A 24,184-nucleotide genomic window follows, 5' to 3' on the forward strand; every position below is an offset into this window, starting at 1 on the left:
CCGTCTCCTCCCAGGGTGCACACTAGCAGAAACTTGCCTCAAAGCAGAGAAGCTACCACTCAAGCCAGACATTTGTATATGGGATGTGGGTGTGTGGTGGTGATAGCAAGCCCTCATAGATAAAAAAAAAAAGACAAAGTTATTTCTATGCCAAGGAAATTACTCTGTAGTCTTTCTCTTATAAACTACGTATTGCTGAACCTAGATAATTTTTCCTTTATTTAACAATGACATGAAAATGTCAGTTGAGTTGGCTTTCCTGAAGACCTTGTTTCTTGAATATTAGTGGCTAGTTGAGATAAATTCTTTTCATCTCTTTCTCGCTTCGGCAGCACATGTGCTCGCTTCGGCAGCACATATACTAAAATTGGAACGATACAGAGAAGATTAGCATGCCCCTGCGCAGTAAGGTTTCTTTACCTCCCTGTAGACTCTGCTCTCCAGAGGTGAACAGGGTCCTCTAAACCCACTTGCTGCACACACAAACACCTGAGTGTTGTATTCTCCCACAGGTGTTGGAGACTGATATGGTGTTCTGATTTATATTTACATAATGGCTAGTGACATCGGGCATATTCACATGTTTTGACCATGTACATTTCTTCTGAGAAATGTCTATTCAGATCCTTGCCTGTTTCTTCACTGTATTTTTTGGAGTTTTTCCAATTCATGTAAATGTTCTGGAAATCTGTAAACATTCAGAGTTTTAATTTTTCCTGCCATCTGTTCATTGTATCTACACTCTGATGTTTACTTTGTTGTGAAGAAGTATCTTAGTTGGATATACTCAAATGTCTCTGTTTTTATTTTTGTGACTATTGCTATTGGAATCTTACCCAAAAGCTATTGTGTGTTGACAATATTTAGAGTTTCCCTATGTTTACTTGGGTTTGGGTCTTATGATTACATTTTAATTCACTGTGAGTTCACTTTCACATAGTGTAAGAGATGTTGGAGTCTCTTTTCAGGCTTCTACATATGGATAATCAAGTTCCTCTGCACCACTTGTGAAAGAGATTCTTCTTTCTCCAGTTCATTTTAGTTCCTTTGTTAAATATGAGTTGCTGGTAGAAATTTGGGTTTATTTCTATGCTACCAAGTCTTTTCCATTGAACTATGTGTCTGTTATTATATCAGTGCTAACACTTCTTTTTTTTTTTTTTTTTTTTTTTTTTTTTGCAGTATATTTATTTGAAAGGCAGAGTTACAGAGAGGTAGAGGCAGAGAGAGAGAGAGGTCTTCCATCCACTGGTTTACTCCCCAAATGGCCACAATGGCCGGAGCTCTGTTGATCTGAATCCAAGTGTCAGGAGCTTCTTCCAGGTCTCTATGCAGGTGCAGGGGCCCAAAGACTTTGGCCATTTTCTACTTTTTTCTCAGGCTATACCAGAGAGGGGTATAAGAAGTGGAGCAGCTGGGAAACATACTGGCACCCATATGAGATGCCAGCACTGCAGACGGTGACTTTACCTGCTTTGTCATAGTGCTGACCCCTGTAATATGTCTTAAAATATGGTGTGATGTCTCCAGCTTTTTTTTGCTTTATAATATTGCTTTAGATGTTAAGCATCTCTCATGTTTCTATGTGAATTTTAGCATCATTTTTTCTAGCTCTGAGAACATCGTTGGTATGTTGATTGGGATTGCATTGAATTTGCAAATTGCTTTTGGTAGTATGGATATTTTGGTATTATTCTTCCCATTCACAAACATAAGTTTTCTGTGAGACTGTCAAAAAGCCTTGACAAAAATTGGACTTTATTACACAAAAATTCATCACTTTTTGGGATCATTTAAATCCATAATTTTGCACTAATATTTGATAAATAATTAAAGACTTTGAGCATTTTAGTAGGAGAAATTAAAATATTTATCAATTTATTCAAATATTGTTTAGATGTGATATTCAAATATTGTTTAGAGCCATTGTCTGTATTCCCTCTAAATTACGATCTTTTTGCTTTTTGCCTGTTAAACTTGTCCCTTGATTCAACAACCGTTTTTAATGTAATGTAAACTGAAAATGTCATTTCATAAGCTAAAAAAAATGAAAAAGAAGGAAAAAGAAGGGAGGGAGGTTGAGTATATAATTATGTTCTCCGAATTTTTTCTATAAAACATATTGAATCATTTAAAAGCTAATTAAAATTAAACTCAAAATTGGACCATTATGACCAATATTTAAAACAAGTGATTAAAAACTGTAGATGTCTTCAATTTTGATTATCATTCTTCTTTAGAATATCTGAAAGAAATCCAGTTTCTCACTTTAAAATATACCAGTGTGTTAGAATTTAGTATTAAATGACTTTGTTTAAAAGTGTTATTTAATCTATTGCTTTAAGTAGTAATACTATGGCCATTGTAAAACAAAATCCTTATCATTTTTCATAAAACAGGAAGGGCCTTTAAAACATCATCACTAAAAATATTAAGAGACCTAAAATATAACATTCTTAAAACCCAAGTGATACCATTCAAAATTTTCAAATATGCAGGGATAGTTCATGTCAAGTAACTAAATAATTGTTAAGTGTATATATGGAATAGCTTCTATAAATTCTTTTGGCAAGGGCTGGCACTGTGCCATAGTGGGTGAGGCTGCCACCTGCAGTGCTGGTATTCCATAGGGGCATCAGTTCAAGACCTGGCTGCTCCACTTCCTATCCAGCTCTCTGCTATGGCCTGGGAAACACTATAAAATGGTACAAGTCCTTGGGCCCCTGCAACTGCATAGGAGACCAGGAAGAGGCTCCTGGTTCCTGCCTTCCAGTCAGCACAGCTGCAGCCATGGAGGCCAACTGTGGAGTGAACCAGTGAATGGAAGACCACTCTCTCTGCCTCTCCTTCTCTCTCTGTGTAATTCTGACTTTCAAATAATATAAATAAATCTTTAAAAAATTCTTTTGGCAAATAGATGAAGCTATTTGTTATACATTTCAAATAAATAGCAAACATACTAGAAAAATATATTGAATAAAATTTAAGCAACTCATAGCTATACACAGAAATTTCTCACCATAACAACATAGCAACCACTAAATTTCCAAATTCAATTTTCCACAACTTAGAATCTTTAACTCCAGAAGGAGTACAAAATTGACAGAACAGTGGCCTATGTATCAGGATACCTAATGCTAATACAGAATTATCCCTGCCACAACTTACCTATGTGACCTTGAACAATTCACTTTACTTCTCTGGGCTTGGCATTTAGCATCCTCATGTGATAAAGGAGGCTTGGATAAGATCAGTTGTACTCTATCTTGAGACTTCAATGATCTCTCAGTTTCCAAACAGGCACCTTAAGGGAAAGTAAACCTTTAGATCAAAGCTTACATTTTTAAATATAAATATATTTTAAACTGTTTCTACAACTAGTACAAAACAACACATTCAAATGTGTACCATGCCACTTTTCAATATTTGGGAATAATTAATGCATCATTTTAGAGCATTGTCTTGAGGCCAGTGCTGTGGTGTAGCTAGTAAAGCCACTGCATGCAGTGGGGGCATCCCATATGGAGGCCGGTTCAAGTCCAGGCTGCTCCATTTTCCATTCAGCTGTCTGCTATAGCCTGGGAGAGCAGTAGGAAGTTGGCCCAAGTCCTTGGGCCCCTGAATCTGCATGGGAGACCCTGAAGAGGTCCTGGCTCCTGGTTTCAGATTGGCATATCTCTGACCTTTTAGGTCATCTGGGGAGTGAAAAAGCAGATGGAGGAACTCTCTCTCTTCCTCTTGTTCACTATCTGTGTAACTCGGACTTCCAAATAAATAAATAAATAAATCTTTTAAAAAATCAAAAGAATATTGTCTGGCACACAGTGAACCACTAAGTACAAGATATTATTAGTAATATTAGATTGAAATATTGAAATAAACTAGGCAATAAGCCTTAAGATGCAAATTAATACCAAGAAATATAATCTCAAATTTCTGTGTTCAACAAGGTAGTCTCTTTTCACTACTAACTTTATACTAAATAAGATATTTTGATATTTTGTTAAGAGTAAATTTATCGGGGGCCAGCGCCGTGGCTCACTTGGTTAATTCTCCACCTGTGGTGCTGGTATCCCTTATGGGCAAAGTGTTCTAGTCCTGGTAGCTCCTCTTTCAGTCCAGCTTTCTGCTATGGCCCGGGAAGGCAGTAGAGGATGGCCCAAGTGCTTGGGCCCTGCACCCGGATGGGAGACCAGGAGAAAGCACCTGACTCCTGGCTTTGGATGGGCACAGCTCCAACTGTGGCAGCCATCTGGGGACTGAACCAATGGAAGGAAGGCCTTTCTGATTTCTCACTGTATATAACTCTACCTGTCAAATAAAAAAAATTATTAGTTTTTCATAAAAACTGCAGTATTGAAAAAGTTCTAAAATCCCTCTAATTCTAAATGTCTGTGACTGCTAACTCATTAGCACATATTGCATTCTTTACATCTGGGTAATCATGATAATTCACTTTTAAATGATTAACAGATCTGCTGTTATATATAAATACATGCTTTTCCGAAAATCATACAATAAGCAGGCTACATACTTTACTTCAAGTAGAACTGCCATATCCAGTCCTACAATTGTAAATAAGACAGTTTCAATTGTTCAGCATTATCAATTATAAATTCCAATCGTGTAGCAATACTCATAAGAATTTAGGGGGCTGATGCTGTGGAGTAGCAAGTAGAGCTGTGGCTTGCAGTGCTGACATTCCAATTGGGTGCCAGTTCAAGTCCTGGCTACTCAAATTACTATCCATCTTTTTAGGCAAGTAAGACTTACTATCCAGCAGTAGAGGATGGCCCAGGCCCTTGGGCTCCTGCACCTGCATAGGAGACCCAAAAGAAGCTGCTGGCTCCTGGCTTTGGATTGGCAGAGCTCCAGCCATTGTGGCCAAATGGGGAGTGAACCAGTGGTTGGAAGACTGCTCTCTCTCTCTCCTTCTCTGTGTAACTCTGATTTTCAAGTAAAATAAATGAATTTTTTTAAAAAAAGGATGAAATAAAAAGGAAGATGAAGATTACAAAATTGTTTAATTTTTTTAATAAATATAAATTTCCAAAGTACAGCTTTTGGATTACAGTGGCTTCCCCTCCCCCAAAACATCCCTCCCACCCATAATCCTCCTATTTCCTGCTTCCTCTCCCATCCCAGAAGATTACAAAATTGTATGAAGGACATTTGTACAGTAAACAAATATACTGATTTCCAATGCAATATTTGAATACTTGAAGCAGGAACGCTAAGTACTTCTTTGCCAAAATAACATGTTTTCTCCAGTGTAAAACCCATTTGCCATCCCAATACAAAAAGGGATTTGGGGCAAGAAGGAAAAAAGAAGTCCACACATGCAGAAATTTTAAGCAAAACAAAATAGAGAATGTATTTAGTTTCATGTAAATCACATGAGAATTAATAGTATTCTACCAATTTGCAACAAATATTTTTAACTTTAATGAATGAATGAATTTTCAGTTACATAGCAGGAAACTTCTACCCTCTCCCATAAAACTGAAAGAGAAACTTTTTAAAAGTAAAAACTGATGAAAGAATTCTGCAATACATGTTAATGTTAAGTAGCCCAGCAGAGTTTATTTAGAAATACAAACACACACACAGAAAATAAATACATTAAAATCTTACTGAATAGGTCAGTAATAGTTCAGGATCCAATATGTGTGCAAAAGATTCTGGATTTCCCAGTCACTTTGTATAGGAAATGATGTGCTTTGCTATGTAGCATGTAACTTTAGATTCCTGAACACCTCCACTTTGCTTCTTACCCTGAATCCCAGCAAATACAGGAACACAGCTGTTGAGTCATTCATTTTCTGGATTTGGGAATATCAAAGAATTAATGAGTATAGAAAGTTGTACAGCAAAGACCAAGAATATCCAAGGGAGGTCAGGAAAATCAATTGAACAAGTCAAAATACTATGAATGTATACTGAATGCTCTGTTTTTAATATGTCTTACTTACCTAAAAAGACATGAGGGCTATTGCTCTCTCTCTCTTAATACAACTAAGGAGAAGATATCACCAATGCTCAAGAAAAATGAATACACAGCAGAGCTAATACAAAATCCCCAAATTCCAAAATAGAAAAACTGGATATGCACTCCTTACACACACCCTGAAGTGGCAATGAAGTAGAACAAATCTAAAATTAGAAAAAAATATTTTTTAAAAGATTTATTTATTTATTTGAAAGTCAGAGTTGCACAGAGAGAGGCAGAGAAGAGAGAGGGGTCTTCCATCCACTGGTTCTCTCCCCAGTTGGCTGCAATGGCCAGAGTTGTGCCAATCCAAAGCCAGGAGCAAGGAGCTTCTTCCAGGTCTCCCACATGGGTGCAGGGGCCCAGGACTTGGGCCATCTTCTACTGCTTTCCCAGGCTATAGCAGAGATCTGGATCCATATGAGCTGCCAGCACTGCAAGTGGTGGCTCTACCCACTATGCCACACCGCTGGCCCCGAAAATTCTTGTCAAATTAAGAACATTTAACCTTTGTTTTAGAGTGCATTATTAAAATATCTAAACTGGGGGAATACATAATTTCTTTCTTTAGAAATCAGAAGAGAAAAAGAACACTTCAAGCCTACTGTGACACCACACAGAAGGAATGGAGAATCATGATCTCAATTAGCCTAGGGACAGAATAAAAGGGAGGGAAATAGGAACAACAGAATTAAGATGAATAAGCTTTGACAGCTGAGGGAATCTGAATGTAAAGAAAAGGCATGCAGTTAACTGAAACAATAGAGATAATTCTGAGAGGAAAAAACATTGTTAAGTCATATTAATGGGGCCAGAGCTGTGACTTAGTAAAGTAAAAAAAAAAAATCTAAAATTTGTTTTTAAATTATATAATTAAAAAAGATAAAAAAAGATGTTCAATCTTAAGTCTCTACAGCATAAGATATACATCAATTTTCCCAGGTTCTATTTGCATTTATTAACAAAGTTTCATGGGTGTAATCACTAAAGTGGCTCCAATAAGTCTTTTTATAAAAATTATTTTTTATTTTGACAGGCAGAGTGGACAGTGAGAGAGACAGAGAGAAAGGTCTTCCTTTTTCTGTTGGTTTACCCCCTAGTGACCGCTGCGGCCAGTGTGCTGCGGCTGGCACATGGCGCTGATCCAAAGCCAGGAGCCAAGTGCTTCCTCCTGGTCTCCCATGCAGGTACGGGGCCCAAGCACTTTGGCCATCCTCCATTGCACTCCTGGGCCATAGCAGAGAGCTGGACTGGAAGTGGAGCAACTGGGACAGAATCTGGCTCTCCCAGCAGGACTAGAACTTGGTGTGCCTGCACCGCAGGTGGAGGATTAGCTTATTGAGCCATGGAGCCTGCCTCCAATAAGTCTTAACCTGGGATGCAACTAAATTTAACAAGGATACTCAATAGGAATTTTAGAAGAATTCCAAAATATGTATCAGAATAAAAATAAATACTTTACTTGGTACATCTCATTTTAACTATACTATTGTCTAAATTTCCAAATGTCAGATGTACTAAAAAAATCCCCAAAGCAGCAGAGTTGGTCCGACATGATGAGGAATAAAATAAAGAAAATGAGAATTCGCAGATCCCAGATTAAAATAACCAAGAAGGCCCAATAAAAGAAAACTCAATGTCTTCATACACTAACATTTATTACCTCAGATTTATTTAACAAAAAGGTGATTATTCCAGCTACATCCCATTAGGTAGCCCAATTTTACCTGCTAAATCCATTTAAAAAAAGCACCTCATGATATATTACTAAAATCATATTGCTATATGCCATCCACCATGTCCACTGTACCTTATACCTAATGTTAACAGATCTGATGAAAATCAGTAGATAAATGATGTGTCTTAACCACGTGTGGGAAATGTCTTTTGTTCAACGTTTTTCCAAAAACCCCTCAGTCTCAGTTTGCCTTCACATTGAAAAGACACTTCTGAGGTTTACTAATCAGTCCAGCTTCTTCGGGCCTCCCTCCAATGAAAGGGGCTAAAATCCATCAAAATAAACTCTAGGCACTGTCCTTGTGCTCCCAGTGACTTTTTCACTCTAGGGGCTCACAAACCTTCTAAATTCTTTAGATCACCTGTGCTGTCCATTAGTTCTCAAAGACTATGATGCAAGTAATTTCCCCTCTTGGAACCTTGTTATTAACTGTGCTGTATGAGAAATGAAGTCTCCTACACACCTTGTGCTTACGATTCTCCAAACCATGTTGCCTGCTAGGACTTTGGCCATGAATATAGGACAGCAATACCTGAACATGATTACTGAGATCTCCTTAATAAAGGATAGACTGGGGCCAGCACTGTGGTGCAGTGGTGTAATCCTTTACCTGCAGTGCTGGCACCCCATATGAGCACCAGTTCTAGTCCCCATTTCTCCTTTTCCCATCCAGCTCTCTGCAATAGCCTGGGAAAGCAGTAGAAGCTGTTCCAAGTGCTTTGGTCCCTGCCAAAATGTGGGAGACCTGGAAGCTCCTAGCTCAGATTGGCCCAGCTGCAGACATTGCAGTCATTAGGGGAGTAAATGAGCATATGGAAGACCTTTCTCTCTGTCTCTTCCTCTCACTGTCTGTAAGTACACCTGTCAAATACGTAAATAAATTCTATATATATATATATTTACATTTATTTATATATATTTATGTATATAAATATATTCATATATAAAATATATTATGCTTTATCATATATTATATAATATATAATAATTATAAACAGATAATATTATATAATTTATTATAACTATTATATATATCATATATATATATTATTGAGATGACTTCAATAGCCAGAGTGTGGCCAGGTTGAAGCCAGGAGCTCCTCCTCCAATGTGTGTGGCAGCAACCCAGGCACTTGGACCATCTTTCACTGGTTTTTCAATCCATTGGTATGGAGCTGGATCAGAAATAATTATATATTTATATATAAATAAATTCATATATAATATTTATATATAATTATATATTATATATTTATGATAATTATATGTAATTCTATATTATGTATAGAAATATATAATATATATTATAATATATAAATATATATATGATGGATCAAAATGCGGCATTCTCCATTTGGCAGAAGAGACAGGCTCCAATATCTACTGTCTATGTCAGTATGTCAGTATAATGCAGGAGGTAACCCCTCTACCAAATAAGAAAAGCTATTTCAGTTCAGCTGGACATCATTCTGCTGACTGTTGACCTTATTACTGTTAGTCTGGATGCTTTCATTGGTTGCAATCCAGAGACCCAATTTTCCCATAGATATAAACATCAGCAAACATGAAAATTTGGTAAGAAAAGCTTAAACTGAGAGTTATGATTAATAACTATTTTAACAAAATTTCTCAGAACCCATCTAATCCAAACCTTGGACAATTGGGAGCTGTTGTACTTGGCCCACCCATAATTGAAATGGATTCTAAATCCTTCAACTGCAAGGAGAGTATCATAGACATTAATGCTCCAAACGGATCCAGTTCCCTGCTAATGTGTCTGGAAAAGCAGCACAGGGTGACTCAAATATTGGGGCTCCTGCACCCATGTGAGAGACCTGGAAGAAGCCCCTGGCTCCTGATATCAGTCTGGCCTAGCCACAGTCACTGCAGCCATTTGAGGAGCGAACAAACCAGGAGGAAGATCCATCTCTCCCACTCTCTCTTTCTAGTGCTGCCTTTCAAATTCATAAATAGACCTTTAAGAAAGTCGATCACTTCAATAAATTTGTCATTGCTCAGTCATGATTACTTTTACTACCTTAAATTCTTTTTCAAAAGATTTATTTATTGGAAAGGCAGAAAGAGGAGCTGGTGGTTGTGGTGCAGTGGACAAAGTTGCTATCTGTTACATTGGCATCCTCTACGTGCACCAGTTCAAGTACCAGCTATTCCATTTCTGATCCAGCTCCTTACCAATGGACTGAAAAAGCAGGGAAAGTTGGCCCAAGTGGCTGGGATGCTGCCACACACATCGGAGGAAAAGCTCCTGGCTTCAACCTGGCCACACTCTGGCTATTAAAGTCATCTCAAAAATGAATTAGGTGGTGGAAGATTTCTGTCTCTCCCTCTCTCTGTAACTCTTTCAAATAAGTAATTAAATATTTTAATATGATAAAAAATGGCAGAGAGACACAGAGACAAAGAGAGAAGGAAAGAGAAGCAGAGAGATCTCCCATCTGCTGGTTCACTTTCTATATGGCTACCACTGTGCAAGACCAGGTTTCAAGTCCCCATTGAGGTTACAGTTCTCCAAATTAGATGACAAGAAGGAAAGAATTTGAGCTATTATCCATTGCTTCCCAGGGATATTAACATGAAACTGATTTGGAAGTGGAGTACCCAAAACTCAGATTAGCACTGCAATATATGATGCGGGCATCTGTTGTGATGGTTAACAAATTGGAAAACCTAGAGGAAAAATCAACAGATTCCTGGACATACACAATATACCAAAATTGAGTCATGAAGACACATAGAAAAGCTAAACAAATCAAAAACCAAGACAGAGATTGGATGAGTAATAAAGACCCTCCCAACAAGGAAAAGTCCAGGATCAGACAGCCTCACTATTGAATTCTACAAGTCTTTTAAAGAACTAATGATTCTCAAACTATTCAACACAATTGAAAGAGAGACAATCCTCTCAAACTCCTTCTATTAATCTGACAATGACTCATTCTATCATTTATTTATACATAATGTTGAGAAAATCAGAAGTATTTGTTAGGACTTCTGCTAAAATGCACTAGATTTATAATTTTTAAATACATCTTTCCTAGATGTAATGCAGTCCTTTGCTACTTTAGAGTATCAGAAATTTAAAATGTTGGACTGGTGCTGTGGTGGAGCAGGTTAACACCCTCGCCTGAAGCTCCAGCATCCCATATGGGGGCCGGTTCAATACTCAGCTGCTCCACTTCTGATCCTGCTCTCTGCTATGGCCTGGCAAAGTAGTAGAAGATGGCCCAAGTCCTTGGGCCCCTGTACCGATCTGGGAGACCTGGAACTAGCTCCTGGCTCCTGGCATCGGATCAGCACAGCTATGGCAGTTGCAATCAATTAGGGAGTGAACATCAGACGGAAGACCTCCCTCTTTCTCTCTGGTTCTCCTCTCTGTCTGTAACTCGACTTGTAAATAAATAAATAAATAAATCTTTAAAACAATTAAGAAATTTAAAAAGGGAAAAGTTTTTAAAAAATGTATTTCTTTATTGTGAGGCAGAGTGACAGATATAGAGAGGAAGAGAAAGAGAGGTCTGCTATCCACTGGTTCCCCCCTAAATGGCCAGAATGGCTGGAGCTGGGCCGATCTGAAGCCAGGTGCCAGAAGCCAGGAGCCAGCAGCTTCCTCCAGGTCTCTCACATGGGTGCAGGGGCCCAAGCACTCAGGGCATATTCCACTGCATTCCTAGGCCATTAGCAAAGAGCTGGATTGGAAGTGCAGGAGCAGGGACTCAAACTGGTGCCCATGTGGGATGTTGGTGCTGCAGGTGGATGCTTAATCTACTATGCCACAGAATGGGCCCAGGGAAAGGTTTTAGGAAGACATCTTTCATGTAGACTAGGCTGCAATATTGCAAGGTAAGGTTTAGCTTTTATTTCCACACATCAGTATTCATCTTTTAGCAACTATAAATACTGAATATCATACATATAGACATAAATATAGGTAACTGCAGATTTTGTTGTCATTCTTTCTAATTCTCTTTTAATGTCTGCTAATAGGCCATCTTATGGATTATTATATTGATGTTATCTGTACACAACCATCAGGCATTTCCACTGTTGAATGTGTTTATGTGTACAGGTAGTTTTGTTTGTGTGTACATGAATGCACATTTGATGGAGATAGCACTGACAGTAATAATGTGAGAAATCCTAATGCTGATTTCAAACTTTCTATCCTCCGCAGAGATGGCTGTCATTGAAGTAGACCACAGGACCCCTTTGCTGTTGTGGACTGAAATGTGCCTCCCTAAAACTCAAACACTGAAGTGCTAACCACCAACATAACTCTACCTGAAGAAAGTGCTTTTAAGCAGATCAAATGATAGATGTGTCTGTCACATCAGAGAAGGGCTTCTGGAAAAATCGAGCCTATTAGCACCTTGATCTGATATTTTCAAGCTCTACAACTCTGAGAAGTAAAATTCCATGATTTAAATCATATTCTCTGTGGTATTTTCTTAGCAAATTAATATATCCTCATTTCTGCTAGCATTTTCTGCTGTCATCTAGAAGGTCCTCGTGATTAGCAGAGAAATATAGAAAGTAAAAACTATGATTTTAGATTACCAAGTACCTACTAACATAAAAAAAAAAAGATATCCCAGAAGCAACCTACTACCATCCTCCAGGACCCAGAAAAAAAAAAAAAAAAACAGGAATGAGTCAAGTTGTGGGGCAGTAGAAAAGTGAATAATGAAAGATCACAGCAGAAGTAAATAAGGAAGGGTTTGATGCTGTGGTGTAGTAGGTTAATGCCTTGTCCTGCTGTGCATGTATCCCATATGTTGTTGCTCGAAGACCAGGTTCTCCACTTCCAATCCAGCTCCCTACTAATGCACCTGGGAAATTGGTGGAAGATGGACCATGTTCTTGGGTGCTGGCACCCACATGAGAGACTTGGAAGAAGCATCTGGCCTTTCAAATAAAGAAATCTTAAAAAAAATAGAAGCAGTGTTAGCACTGTTGGAAAAACAGACACATAGTTCAATGGAAAAAATAGGCAGCTGAAATAAACTGACTTTTCTACAGCCAACCCCTATTTAATAAAGGAAAGAAAACAAACAGGAGAAAGAAGAATCCCCTTAGCAAATGGTTTAAAGGAAAGTGATTATCCATATGTAGAAGCCTGAAAAGATACCCCAACACCTCATACACTATGTAAAAGCAAGTCAAGGTTAATTAAAAGTCTAAATATAAAACCAAAACCTTGAGAGCTTGTTTTGAGGTTCTAGCAGGGGAGCGCAGCTACTCGTATACCCTTGACCGAAGACAGGTCCTCCTCTAGCGGGGAAGGTCGTCCTCTTCGACCCAGCATGCAGCTTCAGGAGGGACGCACATGGAGTGGTGAGGGAGGAAGGGGACACCCGCCTAGCCAGCCAGATCAGCCGAATCAACCCTGGCGATCAATGGGGTGACAGATGTCGCAGCCAGATCGCCCTCACATCCTGAGTTCATGCCGGAGCTGAGGGAAGGAAGCAATGCCGTCGGATCTGGCCGCTCTGCGGGAGTCTGAGGAACAACTCACACCAGGTGGCCGCCGTTCCGTCGTCATGGGTAAAGGAGACCCCAACAAGCCAAGGGGCAAAATGTCCTCCTATGCCTTCTTCGTGCAGACGTGCCGGGAAGAGCACAAGAAGAAACACCCTGACTCTTCGGTCAATTTCGCAGAATTCTCTAAGAAATGCTCGGAGAGATGGAAGACCATGTCTGCAAAGGAAAAGTCCAAGTTTGAAGATATGGCAAAAAGTGAAAAAGCTCGTTATGACAGGGAGATGAAAAATTACGTTCCTCCCAAGGGTGATAAGAAGGGAAAGAAAAAGGATCCCAATGCTCCTAAAAGACCACCATCTGCCTTCTTTCTCTTTTGCTCTGAACATCGCCCAAAGATCAAAAGTGAACACCCTGGCCTGTCCATTGGGGACACTGCAAAAAAATTGGGTGAGATGCGGTCTGAACACTCAGCCAAAGATAAACAACCATATGAACAGAAAGCAGCTAAGCTAAAGGAGAAATATGAAAAGGATATTGCTGCATACCGTGCCAAGGGCAAAAGTGAAGCGGGAAAGAAGGGCCCTGGTAGGCCCACAGGCTCAAACAAGAAGAATGAACCTGAAGATGTGGAGGAAGAAGAGGAAGAAGAAGAAGATGAAGATGATGAGGAAGAGGATGAAGATGAAGAATAAATGGCTATCCTGTAATGATGAGTGTGGAGTGTGCGTGTGTGCTCAGGCAGTTGTTTTGCTAAGAATGTGAATTCAAGTGCAGCTCAATATTAGCTTCAGTATAAAAAAAACTGTACAGATTTTTGTATAGCTGATAAGATTCTTTGTAGAGAAAATACTTTTTTTAAAAAATGCAGGTTGTAGCTTTTTGAGGGGCTACTACATACAGTTAGATTTTAAAGCTTCTGATGTTGAATGTTCCTAAATATTTAATGGTTTCTTTAATTTCTTGACTTGTGTATGGTAGCGCAGCAAAGTTGTAGGAATTAGTATCATTTGTAAATTTGGATTTTTTGTTAGGATGTTGCATTCTGTGTTGTTTTTTTAAAAAAAAATTTGTAATAAAATTATGTATGTTAAAAAAAAAACCCAAAACCTAAGTAAACATATGAGAAACTGTAAAACATTAGCAGAGACAACAGTTTGCATAAGATTCCAAAAGCACAAGTAACAAAAATAAAATATACAAATTTGAGCATATCAAATTAAGATACATCTTCACAACAAAGTAATCAACAGAGTGAAGATACAATGGACGGAATGGCAGGAAACATTGAAAACTCTGACTATGACAAAAGATTGATAGCCAGAACATACATATATAGAACTGGAAAAACTCCAAACAAGAAGCAAAATGTACACGTAAGAAATGGGCAATGATCAGAATAGATGTTTCTCAGAAGAAGAAATCTCAATTGTCAAGACATAGATGAACATGCCCAATATCACTAGCCATTAAGGAAATGTAAATCAAAACCAATAGCAGACTCCATCTGTGGGAGAAGACAATGCTTGGGTTTTCATTTGTGCAACAAGTGGGTTTAGAGGACCCTGTTCACCATTAGAGGGCAGAGTCTACATGGAAGTAAAGAATCCTTAATACTTTCCTAATGGGAGAAGAGGAAGCCTGAGACCTCGCAAGCGGGAAGTGGTCCAGAAACTGCTCAGGTGTGGGTGTAGGTGGCTGAGCAACAGGCAGTCCTGCCTTGATTCCCCACAAAGATACAGGGGAAACCCTTCTGGATGGAGCAGGCGTGAATCGGAGGACCTACTGGGAGAACAAGGTCGCCCACCGCGCGGAAGCCAAGTCGCGGGACCCAGACGCAGAAGCCCCAGGGTCTGCGCGACAGTGCTCCAAGGGGAGTGCATGCCACACAGACAACAGCGGGGAGACTTGGGACGCTCAGGGCTCCGAGTCCACACATCGGCGCTGGAAGGGGAGGTGAGCTCAATAACCCGAGACATTGGTGGGGAAACGGGGGTCAGAATCTAGAGGGGGGCCGGAAAGTGCAGCAAACTCACTACCGGAAAGAAGGAAAAAAAAAAAAGCTTTGGGGTTTCTCTTCCCCCTAACCTTGCAAAGGTTACAAGGCTGCAAGGCTTGAAGAATTCCCAAGAGACAAAGAGCAGGCCTCCTCTTTGGATTTACATATCAATGGGGGAGAGTTAAGGAACTGAGTCACTACAATTCAGTAGCCTAGCCAACCCAGTGGGAGTCCAGAGGAGCCAAAGACTGGAAGCTAAATACCATCAATTCTGCACAGCCCTGCCCTGCGGTGTTACTTACCCCCTGAATAAATAAAATAAATAAATAAATAAAAAGAGAGAGATTTACCACGCATAACCTGAGGGTGTCACCTTTGCACACCCTTAACCAGGAAGAACCAGGCAGAGCTCTCAGGCCGCACCCATCTCAAGCCTCCAAGGCTCCTCCAACAGCAGGCAGTCCACTTAACACAGACACAGTATAAAAAAAAAAAAAAAAGAAAAAAAACGCACAGTGACGCAAGAAGAATTAACTATGCCGAGCAACAAACACAGAAATAGAGGGAGCAAGATCAACGATGACACTATGATGCCTCCAAATAAGCAAAACACCCCAAGCCAAGAGTATGAAGATGATGAGATAGAAGAAATGCAAGATACGGATTTCAAAAAATTTATGATAAGAACATTTAGAAGTTTTCAAAAGCAAATCCTTGAACTACAGAAATCCTTAATGGACAAGATTGAAAATCTCTCTCGTGAAAATGAAATTTTAAGGAAGAGTCAAAATGAAACTCAGAAACTAGTAGAACAGGAAAGTGTAATAGTCAAGAGAAATCAAAATGAAATGAAGAGCTCAATAGATCAAATGACAAACACATTAGAAAGCCTTAAAAACAGAATGGGTGAAGCAGAAAAGAGAATATCGGACTTAGAAGATAGAGCACAGGAAAACATACAGTCAAACCAAAGAAAAGAAGAGGAAATTAGAAACCTAAAAAATATTGTTGGGAATCTACAGGATACTATTAAAAAAACCAACATTCGAGTTCTAGGAGTTCCTGAAGGCATGGAGAGAGAGAAAGGATTGGAAGGCCTTTTTAGTGAGATACTAGCAGAGAACTTTCCAGGTTTGGAGAAGGACAGAGATATCCTAGTACAGGAAGCTCATAGAACCCCCAATAAACATGACCAAAAGAGATCCTCACCACGACACGTGGTAATTAAACTTACCACAGTGAAACATAAAGAAAAGATCCTAAAATGTGCAAGAGAGAAACGTCAGATTACTCTCAGAGGATCTCCAATCAGACTCACAGCTGACTTCTCATCAGAAACCCTACAAGCTAGGAGGGAATGGCGAGACATAGCACAGGTGCTAAGAGAGAAAAATTGCCAGCCCAGAATATTATATCCTGCCAAGCTCTCATTTGTGAATGAAGGTGAAATAAAAACCTTTCATAGCAAACAGAAATTGAAAGACTTTGTGGCCACTCGTCCGGCCCTGCAAAAGATACTTAAAGATGTGCTACACTCAGAAACACAGAAACACGGCCATCAATATGAAAGAAGGGAAAGGAAGAACACCTACCAGTAAAAGAGCATGGGAAGCTCAAAGCATATACTAGAAAATATTTCCGGGAAAATGGCAGGGCAAAGTCACTACGTATCAATTGTCACATTGAACATTAACGGTCTGAATTCTTCAGTTAAAAGACACCGTTTGGCTGACTGGCTCACAGAACACAACCCAACTATTTGTTGCCTACAAGAAACACATCTCTCTAACAAAGAGGCATGCAGACTGAAAGTGAAAGGTTGGAAAAAGATATTCCATGCCAACAGAAACCAAAAAAAAAGCAGGTGTAGCCATATTAATATCAGACAAAATAAACTTTAATACAAAAACTGTTAAGAGAGACAAAGAGGGACACTATATAATGATTAAGGGTTCAATTCAACAGGAAGATGTAACTATTATAAATGTATATGCACCTAATTACAGGGCACCGGTCTATTTAAAAGATATGTTAAGGGACTTAAAGGGAGATTTAGATTCCAATACAATAGTACTGGGGGACTTCAATACTCCACTCTCAGAAATAGACAGATCATCTGGACAGAAGATCAACAAGGAAACAGCAGATTTAATTGACACTATTGTCCAAATGGATCTAACAGATATCTACAGAACTTTCAACCCTACATCTACAGACTTCACATTCTTCTCAGCAGCGCATGGAACCTTCTCTAAGATTGATCACATACTAGGCCATAAAGCAAGTCTCAGCAAATTTAAAAGAATTAGAATCATACCATGCAGCTTCTCAGACCACAGTGGGATGAAGCTGGAAATTAGCAACTCAGGAAACCCCAGAAAGTATGCAAACACATGGAGACTGAACAACATGCTCCTGAATGAACACTGGGTCATTCAAGAAATCAAAAGAGAAATCAAAAACTTTCTGGAAGTAAATGAAGACAACAACACAACATATCAAAACTTATGGGATACAGCAAAAGCAGTATTGAGAGGCAAATTTATAGCAATAGGTGCCTACATCAAGAAATTGGAAAGGTACCAAATAAATGAGCTTTCAGCGCACCTCAAGGACCTAGAAAAACTGCAGCAAACCAAACCCAAATCTAGAAGGAGAAGAGAAATAATTAAAACCAGAGAAGAAATTAACAGGATTGAATCCAAAAAAACATTACAAAAAATCAGCCAAGCGAGAAGCTGGTTTTTTGAAAAAATAAACAAAATTGACACCCCATTGGCCCAACTAACTAAAAAAAAGAAGAGAAAAGACCCAAATCAATAAAATCAGAGATGAAAAAGGAAACGTAACAACAGACACCACAGAAATAAAAAAGAATCATCAGAAATTACTACAAGGACCTGTATGCCAGCAAACAGGAAAACCTATCAGAAATGGATAGATTCCTGGACACATGCAATCTACCAAAATTGAACCATGAAGACATCGAAAACCTAAATAGACCCATAACTGAAACAGAAATTGAAACAGTAATAAAGGCCCTCCCAACAAAGAAAAGCCCAGGACCAGATGGATTCACTGCTGAATTCTACCAGACATTTAAAGAAGAACTAATCCCATTTCTTCTCAAACTATTCAGAACAATCGAAGAAGAGGGAATCCTCCCAAATTCTTTCTATGAAGCCAGCATCACCTTAATCCCTAAGCCAGAGAAAGATGCAGCACTGAAAGAGAATTACAGACCAATATCCCTGATGAACATAGATGCAAAAATCCTCAATAAAATTCTGGCCAATAGAATACAACAACACATCAGGAAAATCATCCACCCAGACCAAGTGGGATTCATCCCTGGTATGCAGGGATGGTTCAACATTCGCAAATCAATCAATGTGATTCACCACATTAACAGACTGCAGAAGAAAAACCATATGGTTATCTCAATTGATGCAGAGAAAGCATTTGATAAAATTCAACACCCTTTCATGATGAAAACTCTAAGCAAATTGGGTATAGAAGGAACATTCCTCAATATAATCAAAGCAATTTATAAAAAACCCACAGCCAGCATCCTATTGAATGGGGAAAAGTTGGAAGCATTTCCACTGAAATCTGGCACCAGGCAGGGATGCCCACTCTCACCACTGCTATTTAACATAGTTCTGGAAGTTTTAGCCAGAGCCATCAGACAAGAAAAAGAAATCAAAGGAATACAAATCAAGAAGGAAGAAGTCAAACTATCCCTCTTTGCAGACGACATGATTCTGTACTTAAAGGATCCAAAGAACTCTACTAAGAGACTATTGGAACTCATAGAGGAGTTTGGCAAAGTGGCAGGATATAAAATCAATGCACAAAAATCAACAGCCTTTGTATACACAAGTAATGCCATGACTGAGAAAGGACTGCTAAGATCAATCCCATTCACAATAGCTACAAAAACAATCAAATACCTTGGAATAAACTTAACCAAGGACGTTAAAGATCTCTACGATGAAAATTACAAAACCTTAAAGAAAGAAATAGAAGAGGATACCAAAAAATGGAAAAATCTTCCATGCTCATGGATTGGAAGAATCAACATCATCAAAATGTCCATTCTCCCAAAAGCAATTTATACATTCAATGCAATCCCAATCAAGATACCAAAGACATTCTTCGCAGATCTAGAAAAAATGATGCTGAAATTCATATGGAGGCACAAGAGACCTCGAATAGCTAAAGCAATCTTGTACAACAAAAACAAAGCCGGAGGCATCACAATACCAGACTTCAGGACATACTACAGGGCAGTTGTAATCAAAACAGCATGGTACTGGTACAGAAACAGATGGATAGACCAATGGAACAGAATTGAAACACCAGAAATCAATCCAAACACCTACAGCCAACTTATATTTGATCAAGGATCTAAAACTAATTCCTGGAGCAAGGACAGTCTATTCAATAAATGGTGCTGGGAAAACTGGATTTCCACGTGCAGAAGCATGAAGCAAGACCCCTACCTTACACCTTACACAAAAATCCACTCAACGTGGATTAAAGACCTAAATCTACGTCCTGACACCATTAAGTTATTAGAGAACATTGGAGAAACCCTTCAAGATATTGGCACAGGCAAAGAATTTCTGGAAAAGACCCGGGAGGCACAGACAGTCAAAGCCAAAATCAACTATTGGGATTGCATCAAATTGAGAAGTTTCTGTACTGCAAAAGAAACAGTCAGGAGAGTGAAGAGACAACCGACAGAATGGGAAAAAATATTTGCAAACTATGCAACAGATAAAGGGTTAATAACCAGAATCTACAAAGAGATCAAGAAACTCCACAAAAACAAAACCAACAACCCACTTAAGAGATGGGCCAAGAACCTCAATAGACATTTTTCAAAAGAGGAAATCCAAATGGCCAACAGGCACATGAAAAAATGTTCAAGGTCACTAGCAATCAGGGAAATGCAAATCAAAAGCACAATGAGGTTTCACCTCACCCCGGTTAGAATGGCTCACATACAGAAATCTACCAACAACAGATGCTGGCGAGGATGTGGGGAAAAAGGGACACTAACCCACTGTTGGTGGGAATGCAAACTGGTCAAGCCACTATGGAAATCAGTCTGGAGATTCCTCAGAAACCGTTCGACCCAGCCATCCCACTCCTTGGAATTTACCCAAAGGAGTTTAAATTGATAAACAAAAAAGCGGTCTGCACCCTAATGTTTATTGCAGCACAATTCACAATAGCCAAGACCTGGAACCAACCTAAATGCCCATCATTGGTAGACTGGATAAAGAAATTATGGGATATGTATTCTTTAGAATACTATACCGCAGTAAGAAACAACGAAATCCAGTCATTTGCAACAAAATGGAGGAATCTGGAACACATCATGCTGAGTGAAGTAAGCCAGTCCCAAAGGGACAAATACCATATGTTCTCCCTGATCAGTGACAACTGACTGAACACCAAAAAGGAAACCTCCTGAAGTGAAATGGACACTATGAGAAATGGTGACTTGATCAGCATAGCCCTGACTGCTAATGGACAACTTAATACATTATCCCTCATAGTATTTTTTTTTGTCTGTTCTACTTAATATGACTGGTTTAATTCTGTAATTATCACACAGTTATTCTTAAGTGTTGAAAATTAACTGAAATGTGATCCCTGTTAAACATAAAAGTGGGAATAAGAGAGGGAAGAGATGTATAATTTGGGGCATGCTCGGGCTGACTTGCCCCAATTGGTAGAGTTGGAAACATACCAGGGGATTCCAATTCAATCCCATCAAGGTGGCATGTGCCAATGCCATCTCACTATTCCAAGTGATCAATTTCAGTTCACAATTGATCATAATGAAAGGACTAAGAGTCAAAGGGAGCACATAAACAAGTCTAGTATCTGCTAACACTAACCGATAGAATAAATAAAGGGGAGAGTGATCTAACATGGGAAGTGAGATACTCAGCAGACTCATAGAATGGCGATGTCCTAAATAGCACTCTGGCCTCAGAATCAGCCCTAAAGGCACTCGCATCTGGCTGAAAAGCCCATGAGAGTATTTCAGGCATGGAAAGCCAAGACACTCTGGCAAAAAGATCTCTGTGAGTGAGATCCCAGTGGAAAGAACAGGTCTTCAAAGAGGGAGGTGCCTTTCTCTGAAGGGAGGAGAGAACCTCCACTTTGACTATGACCTTGTCTAAACAAGATAAGAGTCGGAGAACTCAAGGGGCTTCCATAACCTTGGAAACTCATGACTGGTGCAAAGGGAGATTACTGATGCCATAAACAGGAGTGTCAATTTGTAAAGTCAACAACAGGAGTCACTGTGCACTTACTCCTCATGTAGGATCTCTGTCCTTAATGTGCTGTACACTGAGGCTTAATGCTATAACGACTACTCAAACAGTATATTTCACTTTGTGTTTCTATGGGGGTGCAAACGATTGAAATCTTTACTTAATGTACACTAAACTGATCTTCTGTAAAAAAAAAAAAAAGAAATTATCAATTCCCAACTTGACTCTCACTGGGATTAAACATGACAATAGGTCTGATCTGATTTCATCATCATTTAAAAAAAAAATCATCTATTATTTTTCACTTTATGTTTCTGTGTGGGAACAAACTGTTGAAATCCTTACTTAAGGTATACTAAGCTGATCTTCTGTATATTAAGATAATCAAAAATGAATCTTGATGTGAATGGAAGGGGAGAGGGAGTGGGAAAGGGGAGGGTTGTGGGTGGGAGGGACGGTATGGGGGGGAAAGCCATTGTAACCCATGAGTCGTACTTTGGAAATTTATATTCATTAAATAAAAGATAAAAAAAGAAAATAAAAAAAATAAAAAAAATACTTTCCTAATGGGCTTGTTGAATTCTTGACTAGTGCCTATTACCTTTGCCACAACCTTTCCAGTCTCACTACTTTCCTTCTTCTTCCTCTTCTCTATAGCTTGCAAAAACAGTATATCTTCTATATACGGAGGATACTTTTGTTTTGTTTTATTCCTTCTGTCTCATGATGTTCCTCTAAGAAATCACAACCCTCCAAATATTCATTCATTTATGCAGTCTGCAGTTTTCATGGGCTACTACATGGCAAAGTACTAGGTTAAAGGAAAGGTATAGGTCAGGAACTGAGCAAAGTTCACAATGATGTAGTATTATCTGGGGAAATGAACCTGATGGAAGACATATCTCTATCTCTCTCTCTCTCTATCTCTCTCTCTCTCTGTCTCTCCTTCTCTCTCTGTGTAGCTCTGATTTTCAAATAAATAAATAAATCTTTAAAAACTAACTAAATAAATATACTAATAACCTGGTGGCAACACCTTTCTATAAGAACATGTGAAGCACTCAAACACAGTTTGTCCCAGAAAGTCAGCCATAGTTTTCAAGGGCACATCTTCTACTCCATTTGTGGACATCTCTGAGTGGAGTAAGGGGCACTTATTTCTTCCCCTCTTCTTTCTTACCACTCTCACAGTTATAACTTCTATTGATGCTTCCACAGAGCAGTCTTTATGAAATTGTAGAACTAATATCCTCCCATTTTAAAAATGTCATGGGTTTAACCACAGAACCCAAAATAAGACAATTAACTGACCTTCTTAATTACACAGTGTGGAATGTAAGATTCTCAGTGGATCACTGGGTAACTGTAAAGTACTGGGCAGAGAAAAAGATGTTACTTATCTGTATTTATGATGTTGTAATTCTCCACTTTATGCAAACTCAGATTAAAAGGGCTCCAGTTAGTGGGCAACACTGTTGCATAGTGGGTAAAGCTACTGCCTGCAGTGTCAGCATCCTATATGGGTGCCGGTTGGGATCCTGGCTGCTGCACTTCCCATCCAGCTCTCTGCTGTGGCCTGGGAAAACAGTAGAAGATGGCCCAAATCCCTCATCTCCTGCACCCACCTATGAGACCTGGACAAAGCTCCTGGCTTCTGGTTGTGGATCCAAACAGCTCCAACCATTGATTTCTGTTTCTACCACTCTGTAACTCTGCCTTTCAAATAAATAAATAATTATTTTAAAAAACAGCTTCATCCCAGAAGAAGCTCCTGGCTTCAGACTGGCACAGCTCCAGCTGTTGCTGCCAATTGGGGAGTGAACCATCGGACAGAAGACGTCTCTCTCTCTTTCTCTCTCTCTCCTCTCTCTGTGTAACTCTTTCAAATGAATAAATAAATCTTTAAAAAAGTAGCTCCAGTTATTGACAACACAGTAGACTTGCATTAATTTTAGTTCCCTTCTCACTTTGCAAAGGGATCAGCGTCAGGTCAAAACAGTTGACAGCCTTGCTAACAGGAGAAGAAATAGCTGAAGACAGAAAATGAAAAGCAGCCAAATAAATCATCAAAGAAAGAGAAGTGGACCACATCCAACACAAACCTTTAAAAGTGGATGCTCACAATTAACGAGTGAAACAGCTGCCCACTGAAATCTTATCTAGGGAGGGAAGATGTCCTAAGTTCTGCTTCTGTAAACTCCAGTCATAAATCTATCCTAATAAATCTGTCCCCGGCATCTCTTTTACAAACATACTGGACCCACTGACCATTGGAAATGTGGACCTAAGTCATGAAGGCTGCCATTTAAACCCACCAATGCTGTAACAGCTAAGAAACTTGAATTTGATGCACAATTCTCAGGAAATCATTCCAGCTGAGCCTAGGGCCATTAATAGAAACTCCTTGGATCCTCCACTGTCTCTGTGCCTGTTTGAAAGAAGGGAGTTTTCCCACCCCAGGTTTCTGGAACAGCTTCAAATTCCACATTGGAAAAGTCTGATAATTAATACTTGAGAGGGATCAATGCACACTTCACACTGCTCCCCACCAGGAAGATGAGGTGCAGGATGAGAGCAGTGGGGCAGAACCTAGTCAGATCCTCCTGCCCACCCCTCTGCTGCCCCAGGCTCCCTGCTGAAGGCCACCCAGACCCACCCTGCAG

The 24,184-nt window shown here is 39.3% G+C and overlaps 2 pseudogenes; both read left to right on the forward strand.

Moving 5' to 3' along the window:
- The first annotated feature begins 337 nt into the window (after positions 1-337).
- LOC138848331 (U6 spliceosomal RNA) lies at positions 338-405 on the forward strand (annotated as a pseudogene).
- Positions 406-13,074: 12,669 nt separating this feature from the next.
- Positions 13,075-14,200, forward strand: LOC138848328 (high mobility group protein B2 pseudogene; annotated as a pseudogene).
- The last annotated feature ends 9,984 nt before the right edge of the window (positions 14,201-24,184 follow it).

The sequence above is a fragment of the Oryctolagus cuniculus genome, unplaced genomic scaffold, assembly GCF_964237555.1.
Source record: "Oryctolagus cuniculus unplaced genomic scaffold, mOryCun1.1 SCAFFOLD_45, whole genome shotgun sequence".
NCBI lineage: Eukaryota > Metazoa > Chordata > Mammalia > Lagomorpha > Leporidae > Oryctolagus > Oryctolagus cuniculus.